Below are 19,542 nucleotides of genomic sequence, written 5' to 3' on the forward strand. Positions count from 1 at the left end.
TCAGTGCCTAAAGCATTTGCATGAATCACTATGCTCACGCATTTAGTCTTTCTGATCTATACTATAGGTTCAAGTGATGCGGTAAAACTGTCGAGAAAAGTTACAAGATGAAAGATATAACAACCCAGCCAATTTTAGAAGTCTCCCTCTGTCTTCATGTTTATGCTAATAAGGCTCATTATAATGCTTTATAGAAATCTAGGCCCGTACAGGAAGTCACATGACCAAGACTTGGTACACTCTTTTGGAGGTCATTCAAATTCAATGAGGACCTGGTGTAATTAATCAAAATAATGTATTCTGGAGAAACAAGGCCTGTTGGACAGTGGTGTTTAACAACGACGGGAACACAGAGCGTATTTGAATGTGTGCCAACGTATCCATATTGGCATAGCAGAAAGTGGAAGCAGCTTTAAATAATTCTTCATTGTTTTACTGCACCTAAACTATCTATCCTAGAACCTATGAGAAGTGCTACAAGATTCTTTTTTACTTTTCTTTTTTCTTTTTTTGCTTTCTTTTGCAAAATTTGTCACAAAACAGTTTGAATTATAGGCCTGTAGCTCCTCGTAAAGCATCCACCAGAAAGACTTCAAAGTCTGACTGTCTCTGCAGATATTGCTACATTTATTACACGTATCAAAAATATAATTCATTTATAGTACATAGGTGCTGTGAAAGGAATTGACAAACAGACTGAAGATAAGATAAGGTAGGATGAGATAAGATAAGAAGACTTTATTTACCCCGGGGGAAATTGTTGTGCAGCAGATGCAGTACAAAGTGCAAATATAAAATAAAAATAAAAGGCTGTTAAGAAGTGAGATACAGATATATTTTTCACTCTGGTTTCCACTTATCTTTCCTTCAAATTATTCTATTTTTTAAAAGAAATTATCTGCACTTTTTTTTTTTAGTCACAAAGGCCTATAAGAAATAAAGCTTTCGTGGCCAAGAATACGGAGGTTAAAAAGTCAATATGGAAGTCGTGTCCCACAAAGAATAGATGTTGCCCTTTGACCTACATACAGATAATAAGCCATAAAAGATATAAGACTTAGAGTACTGCAGTGGCATACTAGATACAATTATCATGCACTTGTAAATGGCACATTATGTCCCAGATAGCCTCATTTGAGACCAGTGAAACACAAACATATCTACAAAATATTTTTTGGCTATAAATATTTTTAAACCTTTCTCAGGATTGTTTGGCTTCACTTTAAAATGAGAAGTGGTCTTGCTGCCCTCAGGTGCATCTTAAACTGGCCCCTTTCCATTCACTCCAAAGTGGAAACACTTACTGCCTTCACAGCCATTTCACCAGCTGAGTTATTTTTTCTTTAATCCACAAAGGGGCTTTAGTGTAATATGCATACACACAAATGCCACTTCAATTATCTGGAACTGCTGTAATGAGAGGAAACACGGTCCATTAAGGTTCATCCTCCTACGCCGCATACTGTGATCACTGAATACTAACAAAATAAATTAAATAAAACATAAAAATACAATATAAAATGCCTTGGGTTCTCTTTGGGCGTAGTTTCTATTGAATGCACTAATAAATTGAAGGTGGTAAGGTATACATTTTCCCTCTCTCCAGTAGTTTCAGCCTTCATATATAGACAGGTGACATGAATAAATAAGTAGAGAAACATAAAAAATGCAATACTTCTACACAGGGAATGAGGGGACACCGAATGGTCTGCTAACTATGAGAATTATATGAATCATATGGCATTCACAGTCACCAAATTTCAACCTAGTTGAACCCCAAAGGGACATTTTCGAGTGATGTGGCGTGCACATTGTGTTTTTTTTTATTAATCCTGTACATTGTGTTAACCCGCACTACACATTTTAATCGACCTTTTTGCACGGCCAGAACCTGCTACTTTTATGCATATGGATCAGCTGACCAGAGCCCACAAGGTGCACACTGAATGTTCCAATTAAGTTTATTCAAACACGCTATTGTTTCAATGCTGACCAAAAGAGAGAAAAACAGCTTTACTCGGTGCAATTCTGCTATGAATGGAAAGTAAGAAAAAAAAAAAAAGAAAAATATGGAGTTGCAGATGGCTGGAAGATGAAGACAATATGGTGTTGGTTCTGCAGTGAAGTTTATATCACAGCATTTTCTGTCAAGACTACAGTTTTAGCCATAACATGCTGCTGCAGTAATCTTTAAAACAAGCTCCCTACAGTGTATTTATATGTGGGAATTTGGACTGTTAAACTGCTCAAACTGCAAGACCAAAAAAACAAAGCGATCATCCTAGAACCCGATTTTTGATCGTTGTGACCCTCCTTAAACTACATGTCACATGATAGCCTATATGGCTCTAGCTCAAATCATAGTGTCTGCCTGGTTTTATGCAGGGTTCAGACTTCACAATAGTTTTAGGTTTATTAAAATGAATCAAATCTTTGCCATGACTTGACCGAGAGACATGACAGACTTGTTGGTTCCCGACCAATCATAGCTTGCTGTCTTTCGCGACCTGCAGGATGTCATCAGGAAGGAGCAACTACGAGGCAATATCCGGGATCAAGGACGTAAACAAACAATGGCTGTCTGTAACATTTCTCTGTTTCACAGTTCCACCTCGCAGCACCAACAACATAATTCCTCTGTGCTCCTATTGGTCAATGCTTGGAACACACTGTGGAATTTATCATACTCAAGACAAAAGAAAAAAAAAAATCTGACTCACTCGCTTACTGTGAGGACATCGTGAGGCATTCCCCAGATGCAGCATCAATCGACGTCCACTATGATAAACTACATGGGATAAAACTTGTCACCCGATGCCCATTTTCGCCACTTAAAGTCTGTATGGTTGGGCTATTATCAGGCAGATATCATGTTGTCTGCACCCAGCATTAGACAGGGCACTGCACCACCATCATCAAAACACCAAATGAGAGAATATCTTCTTGACAAATGGTGTTCAGTTCCAGATACTTATCTATGTCAAGTTGCACTCAAACTGTTTTGGTTTCTTGTTGCAGTCCAACAGCTAATTACTAATACACTTTGGTTTCAGTGGTCACTCTTTTGTGTCTCTCAATTGCATAGTTTCATGTAATCCATTCCATTACTCTTTAACATTAATTTTGTACATCTGGGGTCCATTGTATCTGTAGTGAGTGACAGCTCAAGGTCACTTTGCCACTATGGCAGGTAGAGGCAAGATATAAACTGTTCTTTTTTTCCCTAAATTATACTTCTACTCAACTACAGTTTAGAGGTAAATTGTGCTTTTTAGTTCACTACATTTATTTGACAGATATCGTTATAACTCGCCCTCAACCTCTCCTTTCCAGCACAAAGGAGAAACTACAGTGGCAGTAAAACTCAACAACACAAAACGGCCCTGCGGCTGTGGCTCAGGAGGTAGAGTGGGAGAAGATTGGCGGTTCGATCCCTGGCTTCTCCCACTACATGTTGAAGTGTCCTTCAGCAAGATACCGAAGCCCAAATTGCGCCTAATGTTTGGCATTGGTGTTTGAATGAGTATTAGTTTCTGTTTGTGAACAGTTCTGTGGCCCCTTGCTGCGTGTCATCCCCTCTCTCTCTCTCTTCAGCTGTCACTATCAATCAAAAGCAATAAAAGCCAAAAATAAAAATTTTAAATGGCTCAATTCTAAGGTAACGAAAACACAATTATTATTTCCAGGTGATTATACACTAATGAAAACATGAATACTGTATCACATTTCTGCTAATAGATCTTCTATATGTTATATAGTGGACCTTTAATATTTTGAATGCAGGATTTTTATTGCTGCTTTATTACAGAATATTTTTTACATTGTTGTATGGGTACTTTACTTAAGTAAAAGATCTGAAAACTTCTTCCACTGCCCTACCCCCACCATTAAAGTGCAAACCACTCTAAAACCTGCCTCCTTCAGCTGAAGCCTGACTGTCTGGGTTCAATTCGTTATATCTCAAGACAGCAACTACCAAACTGTAAACAAGTTCATGATCATGTCACTAATTCTCATCAGACTACGGTAACCATGCTGAGCCCCCAAAGAAAGGATCAAGCCCTCGGTTACTTTGCTGTGCACTTCAGAGAAGAGAAGGCATTTCCTGTCTGTTGGGATACAGGTAGCATGCTCACTTGATGCTAATAACGCAGTCCCTCAGCCTGTCTTTCATGGAATTTAGGCCAAACGTGACAGGAATACTTCCCTCTTCAAAGTCAAGCAGTCAGTTGCATAGATAGTCTCCTGTTCATCGACTGCTGTGGTGGGGATGCAAGGAGTCAAGTACACTCAGCCTTTGCTCTCTGCGTGGGCTTCATCTTCTGGATTTCTGTCTCTTTGGGGGCGGCCATTTTAATATTCAAACCAAGCAGAGAGAACAAGTGCAGAGGGACAGCGGCCATTTGAATAATTGAAGAGGCTCCGTAGTGCTAGAGGATCCTCTCTCTCTTTCTCCCTCTATCTCTCCACCATATTTTCCCTTCCATCTTTTTTTTCTCCAGCTCGGCTTCTTGAAGTTTGTCCCAGAAAGCAGTCTGGGACATGCGCTACCACAGCAGCCAATCCAACAATCCCAATAGGCTGATGGAAGAAGATAGAAAGAAGGAAGAAGGAAAAGAGATATCTCACAGAGAGAAATGAATAAAGAGGCTAAATCTATTTTGACAGAAAAATGGCTACGGACCAAAATGAGGGATAAAAAGAATCAACTAAAGCCATCTCTGCCCATAATTTGTTAAACACTTTCACATCACTTCTCCCATCTGTGTCCTTCAATTTGTTTGACAGACTTTAAAGCCAGAATGTTTAAATAAGTCAGTGGGAAGAATATTTTTTTCCCAAAAGATTGAACGAAGCATAAAGCAGTTAAATTTCCAATTATTTTTCCTCATTTTTTCACATCTCAAGCAGTTATTTGAAAACGATTTGAAGTTCAATCAAGATGATAAAAAGCGATGCGCATTGTGGCTTTGCTAATCATGCAAGTGCCCTTTGTTAAGAATAGTTGCAAGTCAAAATCTATCTATGTGCCTTTGCATTTAGAAGACCAAAGCGAAGGTAAACATAGGTTGACATTTTTTTTTATCCAGTATTTAAGCTGTTCTATGCTCATTTGCCCATCTGAATAAAGGTTGAAAGTAAATGTCTTTCTTGATTCAAAAACTTGCATCAAGACTTAGCTAATTATACAACTTTCAAGCAAGCACAGCTAATATAATCCTTTATAAAAATGCATAGGAATAGAAGCCTGGTACAAATCATTTCCAACTTTGCTTTTTTGCACCGAAAATAGAAGTAATAGAAGCTGTCAAGCTGTCAAATAGGTTTGAAGCTTGTGTTGATTTACCGCCCAGAAGTCATTTGTGTTATGGCTCTGACACTGATTATTGCTGTTGTATAGATTCAATGGGGCTAAATAGGACATACAGTATATTTATATTGTCCTTGTATGAAAAACATTGTAATGAGGGAGTACATTGTTATAGCAGCATGTGGCTGACATTGATTTGATTGTGCAGATCTGCTGAGGCTTTCATTTACAGCAACACAGGCTGTGCAACCCTCCCCTTGTTCCATGGGCTTTTATTTTTAATTTTTCTGCTCAGGAGATCTCCAGGAATTAATTCATATTTCATCAAAGCGTGAATAAAATGCTGATAACAGAAAATATATCAAATGCATATCTAGTGTTTGTAGGGAAGACTGTGAAAGTGTCTTACAGTTATGTAACTGTTACTGCATTAATATTAGTGCAGCATATGAAAATGTATATTGAAGTCCAATTATGCCCCAGTATAAGTAATGTGAAACCCACAAAGGTCCAGTTTTATGCACCTGGATCTGACTTCATCCAAAGCAATGAACATTCTCTCAGTTAAGATTTTCACTGATGAGCTTCTTAGACCAGGATTATATTTAATCTATGTGAAATTGGCTTGTGTTTTGACAAGCTACCCTTTTAGTTATGCATGAGGAGGAAAGTTCAGACTTTCACAGATGTGGAAAAAGCACTCAAATGTTTTATGGGAGTGTAGGAACTGTTTTCAGTCCAATATGGTATGAATGTTAACTGAGCAAAAAGAGGTCTTAATTTGGTGGCTAATACAAAATCTGACATTGGTTCATTGGGTCTTATTACTCATTTTGCGATGTCATGGCAAGTCAGTTCATGATAGTGTGTGTTGTTTTTTTTTGTTGTTTTTTTTACTGTTTATTGATGTTGTTACTTTTAAAAAGGAGATTTAGAGGTAGAGTTTTAACAATAAGAAATAGAAGCACAAGCACAGAGTCGAGCTTAAGTGTTAAGGTTGAGACTCTGACTTTGATTAGGTCAGATATCTAACTTTTAAGGCTTTATTTCTTCTTATTATCCTCCTACACACACTTCTTCAACTCAGTTAAAAGTTCTTTATACAGTGAATAAAGACATTGCATAATAGCTTCAAACTTTGTATCATTAACGATTACTCTCTTGGTTTACATTACAAATCACAGACTCATGTGTGTTGATATGATAGATTGATAGATTGATAGATAGATAGATAGATAGATAGATAGATAGATAGACAGACAGACAGACAGACAGACAGACAGATAGATCTACCACCGTGGTCCATACTGAAATATCTCAACAACTATTAGATGGATTAGGAAACATTTTGGTGCAGACAGATCTTCGCACCTACTGCTGGTTCCCTGGTACCATCTGACATTTGTGGATTTGAGTGAAACATCTCAGCAACTGTGGGATGGATTGCCATCCAATTTGGGGCCGGCATTTACGCTCTTTCTGAAATGTCTTGGTCTCCTGACCAACCATCTTGCCGCTACCATAAGGTCAAAATACTTTGGGTTATCTGTTTCTTCATTACAGTGTGGCATGAGTATTGCCAAAGTGCCAAGATAATACTGGTCACACTGGTTTTCTGGATCCAGTTGGGTTCTGGAATGTTGGCCAGACAAAACAAGCATTTGATGACATCGACTTAATTGTGAAATTCTTCTCTATTTTGTTTAGAAGACAATGAGAATAATAGCTGCGGTTTCAATTCCTTTATTTGGTGATTGGTGATGGTAGTGGGAGACACTGTCTAATATATCACTCCAAAGTCTCCCGTAGTTAATCAACTGGGTTGGGATCTGGCAACTGTAAAGGTCACAGCATATGATACACATCATGTCAAAGCATTCAACGACCCCTCCTGCCCAGTATGGAAGCATCTGCTCATGTTTCTCCAATAATCTATTCAGGTTCACGTTCATTTTCCTATCACCCATCTGTAATCACTTACTTAAGGTACTTAATAGGCTCTCAATTGTTTTTTTTTTTTTTTTTTTTGTGTGATCAAAAACACATCTAATACAATGCCATTATGACTGATTTATATTCATCCTTGTTCTCTCTCTGTCCTCCTCAATCTCATAAAGCAGTGCGGCGTCAGTGACCAGGAGCCACTCTGTCACGTAGCAGACTTGCGGTCCATTATGTCATCTAATGAGACACGCTGTCCATCTCAGATCCAATGAATGCACACTCACTTGTCTATCTGAAGGTCTTCAAGTCACTAAACTTCGTAGTACCAACCTGAAGTTTCCCCTTTATATGACCATTGCTAGTGAAGGCAATCAGTGAACAGGTTTCAGTCATTCAGAGGTTGCCTAGGTTACTTTTATCTGCTACTGGCAGCATTTGTAAAAGGAATAAATCGGTTGCACATAAACATGCATTTCAAATAGCAGGTGGGAAAATAATGTGAGGTTCGAGTAAGTCCAAAGCATGAATCACAATTTCTTATTGCTGACTTTAACATGGCGGACACATGCGCATAAAACGTTTTACTGTGGAGGGGAACTGATGAGACCTCTACATGTTGAATGTGAATTTATTTGTGGCTGCAGACTGTGGAAATGGTCGGTTTTGGATGACTGGATAGAGACTAACGCCTGTAGGTGGCAACCATACCTCATCAACAATTGAATCATGCACGCACGCGCTCGCACACACGCACACACACACACACACAAACACGCGCTCAGACACATCAGATCTGGGCTTTATGCGTTAATGCTATTGATCCCTGATAATTAACGACCGCTGGGTGATTTAAATGGGCAGATGGACGCGCAGGCAAAGTGGTCAAAGTTAAAGTGGTCCCTGGGCAATACAGGAACACGCTCACGCCTACACACACGCGCGCACCTACCTACACAACACGCGTGATTCGCATACACGCGCGCCGTAGATCTGTGCCTGGAGACCGTGATTTCAGCGTGCTCGCTATTCAAGTCATGGACTGCAGCGAGCGAGGGAACCATTAGGAGCCGGTGGTAAAAAAAAAAAAAAGCGCTTTATTTGCAACACACGGATGATGCTGCTGCTGCCACACCACCCGGATCGGACACACTCTCCGTGACAAGCGGAATTATTACTAATAGCTGCGCTTATGTAATCAATACACCGGATTGCTTTGGGGGAAGAAAATAGCATCCTGTGGATTCTTGCGGTTCTACTTGATAGAAAATACTGTATGCCATATGCTCTGCGATTTTTAGAGCAGCCTATGGCAACCCATTTGTCCTGATGCGACGCGTGTGATGGTTGCAGTGGGACGGATATCCTTAATTTTATCCAATAGGCGTTCTCAGGGTTTTTTGTAGGACGCTTCTGCACCCCTTTCTGCACTGACCTTATCAACAATGCTTTAAATAGGTAATTGTTAATTGTGATGTCCGTCCGTCTGAGCTTGTTCATTTGTTTTAAGAAAATGACCCACGCGAAAAAAACACCCTGACTGCTGAATCCAAAAGAATTAGTCCACTTTGGTTTTGTGTTTTTGGTCGAATTTGATTTTGCGATTTTTCTTTTCTCCAAGAGGAAACCACCGGTGGGAGTCAATTCTGGACTGTGACTGCTTTGGGGGAAAGAAGGGCCTATACAGACTTGATCCCCCCATCAAAAACTCTGCAGGATTTCCTCCTCCTCAGTCCAGAGGAATATCTTCAAGTCCAGGGGGTTACACTGCTGCTCCTCTGAGGGGTTTCATCGGCGCTCATTACATCCGAGGGAATGGTGGCCGCGCCGCAGATCCGCGCAACTCTTTCTGAATGTTTGGCATTTTTCGCAGGCGAGCATCTTGACTTGTGATCGAGAGAGACGCGGACTGCAGCACCCTCCAATCCCTTTCACATGGAGATTTGTGCCTCGGTCGTACTGCAAATCTTGAAAACGGGGACCGGGGCCCTGCTGATTTTTCCTTCACTGCTCTCAACCCCGGTTTCATTTATTCGAGAAAATGCGTAAGTATTTTATTGAACTCAGTCCAATTGAACCTATTCGGCGTCATTTGCTCTTATACATTTCCATGTAGACCGATTATTCATCGCCGTTTAACCGTGATTTGTGGTTGGCTCACAGACTTCAATGTAAAGAAAGATACTTTTTTTTTTTTTTTTTTTTTAATTTTCTGATATGTGCCTTTTCCACCTCTGTAGGTGGATAGCTGTCGCATCCCATTTCGTGTGTGAGCGCCTTTGTGTGTTTCTGAATGTGTGTGTGAGATATAGCTAGAGAGAGATATGGATAGGGATAAAGATAGATGGGAACAGAAAGGGGGTTGAGGAGGTGTGGGGGGTAGCTGGTGCAACAAATTGTGTGTTTGAGCGCTTGGTAGAGACTGTATGGTCTGTGGTAGTCCCTGTTGCCAGCAGGACATTGCTGCTAGAAAAAGGCCTACGTCATATGGTAATTCAAATTCAGTTCAGGTATTCTCAGCATACACGTTTGCAGTAAAAAGAGCGCCGGATTGGCCAGGTGGGCAGGCTGAGCCACAGGAAGGGCGCTTTGAGTTGGAATGTGGCAAAGCAAAAGCCTGAGGTCGAGCTTTATTTTACAGCACTTGCTCATGCACACACCTCATACACGTTTTCCCCCTCTCTCTCTCTCTCTCTCTCTCTCTCTCTCTCTCTCACTCTCTGTGCCTCTGCGTGTTGACCCAGTATGTCTGCTAAAACCCCAGCAAAGCCACCCATGGGTGATATACACAAATGCGGTTGTCATTACTCCCTACCACAGCACCAAAGCCTGAGCAGGTTAACCAGAAGTATGGGGTGAATTTGAAAAATTAAACTGCCAAGTCCTAGAGTTGTTGCTTTGGCAATGCAGCCTTTTTTCTTTAAATGTGAATAGGAGCTGTCCATCAGTGGGAGGTGCTGAAATGCCCTGATGCTGAAAATACTTGCGTGTTGGCTGAAATGGGTAGAGGGAGCTGCATTTGGAACAGACATCACATCTGAAATTGCTGGTGCTGCTGCAGCCAAAAGCATTCCACTTAAACCTGAACCGGTTTGTCCTCAAGTGTACGCTTTCATATTCACATCTGCCGGATTTACAACCTGCCTGTAAAATGAAGGACACAGTCGGAGTGCTTAAGATCTTTTAGGGTTGGTTACCACAATATTTGCATATAAGCATTGCCTAACCTTAATATCCCCCCATAGCCTGCTTAATTGAGTTGTGAGTTTGATGATTATATGATGAATTTCTAACTACTGCATTGACATTCAAGCAAAGGGTTCTGTTAATTGTAGGAAGGTTAGTCCCTTTTGCACATTAGACCATTTATTCCTTAGTCTCAGTGGGTTGATTAAATGTGTGAAAACTCAGAGAAAAATGGTAATTTGAGGTATGAAAGTGTCTTAAATCCAGTTACCAGCATATGATATAGTTTGTAGTGCAATATTGCATCCTCCAACTAATTGCTTCACAGTTTATTTTCAGCTGCAGTTAGATTTATAGTTTCATTTTAAATTGGCAGTACAGTCAGTGCAGGGCTGGATTATTTCAGTGCACTGTAATCGGCTGGTGAGTGCTAAAATTAAGGCCACACACCAATAAGTGTCTCAATAGGGCATTGGGTCACCATGAGCCACCTGAGCTGCTACACTGAGCTTTGGGATTCTGAAAACTCAACTGGAGAAATATGACTGTTTTTCACAAGACCATTTGAACTTTAAAGGTGGTCAGAAGTGTTTCTAAAATAACTGTAGTAGTCTGCTTGGTTGAGAACTAGTGACCATTACTGCCAGGCTGGTAAACTTGATTTCCTTGCTTATCAAACAACACAGGGTCCTGTTATGGCCTGTTGATTTGTCACCTTGTAATATTCCTCAGTCTTCAGGACAGAAACACCAGAGCATAAGATATGTGATCACCCTGACAGCCGCTGTTGGTTTTGGCATTTACCTGCCTGCTAAGGGACAGAATGGATGTAAACCATGCCAGTACCACTCACCAGAACAGCTCTGACAGAAGCCTTCACTGTGGGAAATAAGCACTTGGGTGAATAGATTTCTTTTCATGCCTGACACACATGTAGTCAACCACTGGTTCAGAACAGGGTGAACGATGACTCATCTAACCATCCAGGTTTTTTCCTCCTCAGTAAACCGTTGCTTTTGTTGTTGCACAACCTGCTGCGTAAAAGAGGTAATTTACGCATAATAAGGGCATTACGCGTTGCAATTCCACTGTAATATTGCGTCCTAAATTTCATTTGACAAGCTGCCTTCTTACACTTAAATAGACATTTTTGGTGAGGTGATTTATAGTGCTTTGTCTATTTTTGACTTACATCTGGAAATAATGCACAAACATCACAGCCGGGGACTATATGCACCTGTTCTTTCCAGGTGGTTATGTCGTTTCAACATATTTTCATGTCATCACTGCCTTAGCCTCATTTTCCATTCATCAAACATCATAATATCAAACAATGAACATCACAAAAGCTCCAGCAAATATATACTCCAACCATCAGTCCTCTCTAAAAGTCACAAATGTCTTCTTTGAGCCACAGGAAGCAAAATAATGAGCAACTGGGTCTGCCCAGGGTTTTTACACACAACACTAAGCATGGTGGGATGTTAATCACTGAGTAATTTTAAGGACCAGCTGCACACCTGTGTGGAATTAACTGCATGTTTCTGTCCCTTTTTCAGATGTCAAATGACCTTTCTCTGTCAAACTGGGATTCATAATTAATTTCTTAAACTCCTCGGGTTATGGGTCAGCCACAAAAACACAGTTCAGTGGTGCTGCAGCCAAGTCTCAGTTTCAGTGTGACACTTTCAAGACAAAGAAAAGCTTGTTGTACTTGAGTTCCAGTATGTTCTGTGTCAGGCTGTGATGGTACTGAAATTAACTGAAGACAAGATTAATTTAGTGCTGAAATAAATTAGTCGATAAATGATTAATAGACAGAAAATAAGCAAGTCATTTATCAAGCAAAATAGCAAATATTATCTAGTTCCGACATCTCAGATGTTAGGACCAAGATATTCTGCACAGTGGGTGTAGCTTCTCCCTTTTATTTAGTAAATGACTGAGTAGCCTTCTGACTAGCCTAAACCCCCTCTTCGTATAATGATGGTGTTTGTTAAACTACAACAGATCTTTCTTTGCTGAAATGATGAACTGGGGAAGATTAATGGACATTTTTGAAAGCCTCTGGATTCAACCTGTCGTCAGCAAAAATGTAGATTCATTTTCAAATTACTATCTTCTCCATTGCACTTATGCTATTGGCGATTGATGGGGGCAGTCAGTGTTTTTGAGGGCTATGCTTTACTATATGGAGGCACTGTTTTGTCGTTTCATCAATTTATATTGTCGTGTTGGCCTTCTGCATACTTCTCGGTGTGATATGAGGATTGGTGTTGGGAGTGGCGATAAATTATGGTTGAGGTTCTGTCTGGATAAAGTGAAAAACAGCACAGTCCCTCCAGACCTGTGCCTTTTATCTTCACTAATACAGACAGTTTGTGTCCATTTCTGTATGTATATGTACAGTATGAGTCTGTGTGACATAAATAAGCGAATGGGATGCAGCTTGAGATTAGACTGACTTCCAGCCGGCTCCATTTTGATAGATAGCGCTCTGTATCTTTCCAGTAGTACCTCCAAAAAACATGTGTTTGTGTCGAGTCAAGAGACAGGCCAATCTGAACGAGTTGAACTGCTCGGGTGTGAAAGAGTCCAATGCATGCCAGGCTGTAGAGACTTAGTATTCACTGTAGCAGCTTAAGTTATGCCTTTGTGCACCAGAAAGGGGATTATTCAGCGAATCCTGCTCTGTGTCATTCACGACTCTGCATTTCTAAATCAACAAATATTAATGTGGTGATGTATGAAGAGGCTGTATCTGCCTCTGTGTGCCTGTAGACCCACTACTGTTCATTACCACTAAGTGTGTCTTATGTAGAGTGACAGCTTTGATGCCTGCAAAAAATCATAACTTATGGCACAAATGTCATTATGACACATTCAGTGTTTTGACTGCAGCCGTTGGTGCCTTATTTCACCATCTGTGTTGTGTACCATGTGTCTGTAGTGGCCTGCAGCAGGAACCAGCCATCAACTCCAGTGAGAGCCTCTGATAGAAAGAGCATGTTCAGGCTACGAGTACCACGTTTCTGCCTCTTCAGCAATCAGCCACTTTCCGCAAATGCCATAATGCCCTTTATAGATTCCTCTACAGATTCCCAACAACCTACACATATACAGTTTAGCAATAACGCTCAAGTCAACATTATTTTCTGTGATTATAGATACAGTGGTCCTGTGATGTGAGGCACAGCTGAGTACCGCCCACTGCTCTGAAGATGCATAATCACAGTAAACAATGTCCTAAAGGCAATTATGGCTTTTATACAACAGTTTCACTGCTTTACCATTTTTAAATGTTTTTTCTTCAGAGTGTAGAAATATGAATAAGATTAGGATGTATCACAACAGTTGATACATCCTAATCACAGGAAAGCACAGGAAGCTGTGCATCATGGGAGTTATTACTGGGAATGTGTTGAGCTGTGTTTTGATACCTCGTTTCATTTTGGATCTGATCCCAAGTTGGTAAAGAACTCTCATTTGTTAAGTTCAGACTTAAAAACTTGTATAACTTTTATCTCCTCCTTCTATCTTATTAGTAAAAACAGTGAACAAATTCAGGTAATCATTTAGCTAAAAAGAAAACTATATCAAAAGTTGTCTAGACATACAGGTTAAAGCTGGGGCTAAATTTGACTTTACATATACTGTTTAACAGCATGTCACTGTCTATATTTCAGTTTTCTCTCTCGCTCCTTCGAGCCAGCAGGTTCTAGGTTTGTTGGTGTTTTGGGTTTGCTAAGTCCCTTTACCTTTACATACACGACACTCTGCCCATATCCACACACACACTCACTACACTACTGATAACACTGATGGTCATATATATTTTTCATACTTTGTTTGAGTAACTATTGGTTAAATACATTTAATTTGTCTTAAACACCTTAATTATCTGTGTGGTCTCCCTTGGTTTGTATGAAGTTCGAGCCGGTTCATGATAAGTGTAAAGCAGGTCTGAACCACAAATTCAAATATAGTCACTGAAAAATAGTGTAAACAATAGCTGCAGGTGACCCAGACATCTAAGAAAACTCAAATTTGACCCAGTTTTAATGTCTAGACGTCTTTTGACCTGCAAATCACCAGTCAACCAGAGGATTAGATATTGAAATGTTAGGGGTTTTTATATTTAATATCTATTCTATTTGTTTTAGGTTTTATATTAAAAATGTCTGTTACTAAAACTTTCTGATTATAAAACCTAAAAAAGGGTTTATTGGGGAATCTATTGGCAGAAATGGAATATACTATCCATAGGTATGTTTTCATTAGTGTTTAATCACCTGAAAATAGGAGCCCTTTTGTTTTTGTTACCTTAGAATGAGTCGTTTATATGTACATATACCGCTTCTCGCTTTCCATGTAGGCCACCATGTTGAACTGCCTTGTTTCTACAGTAGCCTAGAACGAACAAACCAAATACTGGCTCTAGATAGAGGCGTTCATGATTTTTGCGCCTTTCGCGGCCACCATACTTTTTCCCTGACACTTGAAAGGGAAGGGCGAAGCGAGTGAGTTGCAATCTGCAAATACACTGCTAGATGCCAGATCCTTTAAATGGGATTCTGGTTTCATAATGGGATTCAATCTGGATCCAGATTCAGAAAAATGCTTTTGAATCCAAAGGTGAGGAATGTGCAATGAACTAAGCCTGATACTACCAATTGCATGACATACAATGATCTCAAATTATGTTAATTAGCCTAAAATGTCTATGTATAGCTGTTCTGAGACCAGATATATTACAAAGTGTGACTCACTTGTTAGATTTTAATTTTTGTTTTAAAACCACTAAGGTGCTACTTTGTGCATTAAGTAATCTATAGCATAATTAAATCGTAAACCTTAGAATATCAAACAGTCTCTCAGTGTAGGCTTGAAAGGTGGCTCTTGTTCCTTTCATGGAGGACAGCAGCTTGGATTCACAGCTGTTACAAGGAATTTGAAAAACCAGTACATTAACATGTCTATAGAAAATTCTAAACTCTTGCAGCCCAATCCGTTTGTCCTCTGTCCATCTGTATGGTCAGTATGTTCCAAACAGTCACATTTTTGCCAAAATATGAAGCTAGTGAAAGTTTGGAACATACTAAAATATGGATGGACAGTGGAGAAGTACATTATGCTGCAGGATAGAGTTTTCCATCTCTGTCTGTTTTCTGTGGGCAATTTGATATGTTTTAACCATTAACTGGACTAGCTGTTTGGATCCATGTTGCTACAAATCAAAGCTATTGTCCTCCACAAAGGAGTAAACTACCAACCTTAAAAAAAGCCCTACAGGGAGTGAGAGTCTGGTTGTAAAAGCCTAATATTTGGGGATTTGTTATAGTATTGATGAGTATTCCTTCACTTCTTCTGGCCTGTGGTATAAAATGAAGAGATATTACTTTTTCAAACCAGACATATAGCGGTATATGTCAAGATAATAAGTGCACAGCTGTATCAACAACCCTACCAGCCTACACTGATACAATGGAGTCATTTTGTGTATTTAAACACTAACAGGATTAAGAGTCTACAGCCATGCTAGCAGCTCTGTGAGGCTCTACTTATAGGCACAGTGGTGCTTTGTGCTAAATGCTAAAGTCAGCATGCCAACATTCTTACAGTGACAATGCACATTCAGATATTTAGCAGGTACAATGCTTACCATGTTCGACATCTTAATTCAGCATGTTACTGTGGTAACATTTGCTAATTAGCACTGAACACAAAGCACAGCTGGGGCTGAAGATTTGCAGGTGTTTGGTTAACATCTACAGTATTGGACAAATTCAAATGTTGGCTTTAGATGAAAACATAAAGGTTTAAAAGAGTTATTATAATTCTTCCTGAGGCGAACATGAATGTCTGCATTTCATGTCAGTTCACTCAATAGTTGTTAAGACATTTCACTCAAAACCACAATCAATATCTCGGTGGCACTAGAGGAAAAGTCAGATGATCACCAAACTCAGGAGGATTCACCACCATGATGTAGAGAAAAAACTGAAAGTGAAAACTTTGGCTTGCAAGTGTTTGTCTTCACGGCACAATGGAGATATGTACATTTCCTGGCAATGGTTATATATTTTATTAAAAAGCCAAAAATGTCAACACAAAATTTCATCATGATCCAACCAATGGTTATTTAAATGTTTCAGTCTGTGCAAAAGTGGTGGACCGACCGACTGACTGACCGAGAGACATTAGCATCTGTGTGCAGCCATGCTGCTAGCGTTGGCAATTGTTCCCCTTTCAGCTGCCTTTCATTATTTTGCTTCTTTCTCTGTGAAACAAAACCCTTCACTGCTCTGCCTGCACTCCCAGCCCACAGCTTTATACCATAAGGAATTTCCTGGAGGATGTCCATGTGAGAAGTTGCTCTTCTCCGTTCGACTTTTTGTGGTTTGACTCATTGTGCTAATTAGAGACTCACAAACGGCAGAGAAAAGAGAATCAAATCTGTACCCTGCAAAGACCATAGACAGCTTATATGTGCAACACGATGAATCTATATTGTAAGCCTCCCACCAACGAGTTTGTACAGCACTGGCAAACGTCACTTCAAAATGCAACTACACAGCTGAATCCAACCTACACCAAAGACAGCCGTGTGACATTTCTACCATTTGATGCATCAAGTTCAAACCTAGTGTAGGTGAAAGCAAGCCCTTGGAAGAGCTTTGCCTCAAAGCTTGGGCAAATCTCATTGTCTGCTTATCAGCCTCAAATTTACTCCGCCTTACAGAGATATTCCCTTAGAGAATTAGGGATAATAGCTGAAGTGATGACTGTCATGATGACTCTCTATCTCTCTCATGTTCAGCGCCCCCCCCCTCTCTCTCCGTCTCCCTCTCTCTAACTTTCCCCTATTTATCTAATTCCCCACATATTAATATACATTTTATCTACTGCCAGTTCATTTAGCTCAGATGTCTTTGATGAGAATATCTTAACATTACTAAAAGGAATGCACGCATGGACTTTCATGTTGTAACTCACCAGGAATAGATAGTGATTCATGATACAATGAAGGGAGTTACCAAATCAGTGTAAGAATAAAATCAATGTCAAGTTCATTAATGCTTTGGCAATCAGTGTAGATTCTAGTTTCTGGAATACACTAGATTGGCTTAATTGGCAAAGATGAAACCCCAATAACTGGCGCCAAGTCAAACACTACTAAACCGAAAAAGGAATCTTGTAAAGCTGACAAGATTGTCTCCTTAGTGTGTGGCTCAAAGTCGCCTCTGCTACATTTTCCCCCTTTTATGACAACACTTCTTCACCCACAGTGTTTTCTGGGCTTCAACAATGCCGTTAGAACATCTCGTTCCCATGTTGCCATGCACTAATACATTATTGGTGAACGTCATTGTTTGCCACAAGAGCATTTTGTCCTTCAAATTCAAAGGAAAAGAAAGAGAAAAGCTCTTGTATAATTATTTGTGTCTTGTATCCCCAATAATAACACAAAGTCCATTTCATTTGTTGTGAAGCTAAGTATCCAGTGCAGCTGGAGTACTTAAAGGACAGTTTCAACATTGTTTCATCTTTTACTTGTTTCCTCCTGTAACTGTTCAGTGAGTAGAGATAGGGATGTCACAATTTCCGGAGCTAATTCCAATCAGAGTACTCCTTTGAGTCTCTGCCAATACCACGTTTTCTTTGTCATCAGCCGATCTGTTGGATCAGGGTCGGAAAAGACTACACTAGATACAGTTTTGTCATTTGATGTATTTTATATAATACATATTCTAAAACAAAAGGTGTCTCAATACTGTACTAAAGGTACTGTATCGTAATCACGCAAATTACAGGCTGTGTTTATATCATTGAAAACTTGTAAATATGTTAGCTCTTCATAGACTTCACCTTTTTCATCATCAAAACAGAACACTGAATTAATATATCAAGAAAGTAATCAGCAGATTAATCTATAAAGAAAATGATCATTAGTTGCAGTCTTATAGGCTCTTCAATCATCAAAAGTGGCAAAAGCTTCTCTCTTTGTAACACTTGAAGCTCAGAAAGCATTATGCAGTTCCCTGTTATGTCTTTGAGAATACACAGCTGAAGCTACATTTTGCAAACTCGTCTAACTAGCACCTGCTGCTTGGACTTAATTATCCAGGCGGGGAATATGGACACAAACTGAGGGAGACTCCCTAGTCTTTATCTCATTCACACCTTGGTGATGAAAATGACTAACAATAAGGGCCAGTTAATAGTGTCAGAGACAGTAGCACTGCTTGACTAACCTACCTACCACTTGTAGTGCAGTGTTTTTAATTAGCAAGTCCTGTCATCTGATTGGATAAGGATGCATCACTGTCCTGGATACAGAAATACATGCATTGTTTCTGGGTCCAATCAAGCCACAGTCGGTCTGGGTCATTTTTCTTTTCTCACTGACAGAGTATGAACAAGAGTGCCAGGCAGCTCATACAAAGTACAGTTTCATTATACCTGATGCTAAGAATAAAATGTGACATTGCTTTTTGTTTAAAACACTTTATCTCCTAAATGTCAATGTTTCAGGCAAAGAAGAGAGCCTTGTTTTTAGTTTAAAGATCATGTATTGTTTAAAAAAAGGGCTTAAAAAAGTTTTGGTTCATCCCAACCGAAAGAGGAGCATGTGTACCTTCTCGCGTGATGTTTTAATGATGCGTTCTGACCATAGGTCAGTGAGGGCTGCAACTAAAGAATTTCACTTTATGTGTTTATTATTTTCTCAACAAATCGATCATTTTGTCTAAGCCCCCGTGTGAGCAAAAATGTCAAACATTCTCTGGTCTCAATTTTTTAATATGAATGTAAATTGAGTCTTTGGGTTTTAAAATGTTAACGGGACAAAATAAGCAATTTGAAGATGTCACCCTGGCTCTGAAAATTGTGGCGGCCATTTTTCACAATTTTCTGTGTAGTCGATAGTCAACAGATCAATTGATAATGACAGCCCTAAAATTACTGTTGTGCAATTGACATCTTATTTCACTGAAACTATGACTTGAGCCAGCATCAGTATCTCTATTCACTACATTGTCCACCAGTATCCCCCAGTCGTGTTTTCTCATTCTTGGTTAGTGATGATATGTAGACAATGTAAG

At 39.7% G+C, this 19,542-nt stretch overlaps 1 protein-coding gene across 1 annotated transcript in view; it reads left to right on the forward strand.

Annotated features, from left to right (window-relative positions):
* The first annotated feature begins 7,940 nt into the window (after positions 1 to 7,940).
* Positions 7,941 to 19,542, forward strand: part of LOC127351404 (leucine-rich repeat-containing protein 4C-like) — a 38,601-nt gene continuing 26,999 nt past the window's right edge. The window contains exon 1 of the mRNA XM_051378917.1: positions 7,941 to 9,297. The gene's annotated coding sequence lies outside the window, so the exon portion shown is untranslated. The remainder of the gene's footprint in view (positions 9,298 to 19,542) is intronic.

The sequence above is a fragment of the Dicentrarchus labrax genome, unplaced genomic scaffold (genome assembly GCF_905237075.1).
Source record: "Dicentrarchus labrax unplaced genomic scaffold, dlabrax2021, whole genome shotgun sequence".
Lineage (NCBI taxonomy): Eukaryota > Metazoa > Chordata > Actinopteri > Moronidae > Dicentrarchus > Dicentrarchus labrax.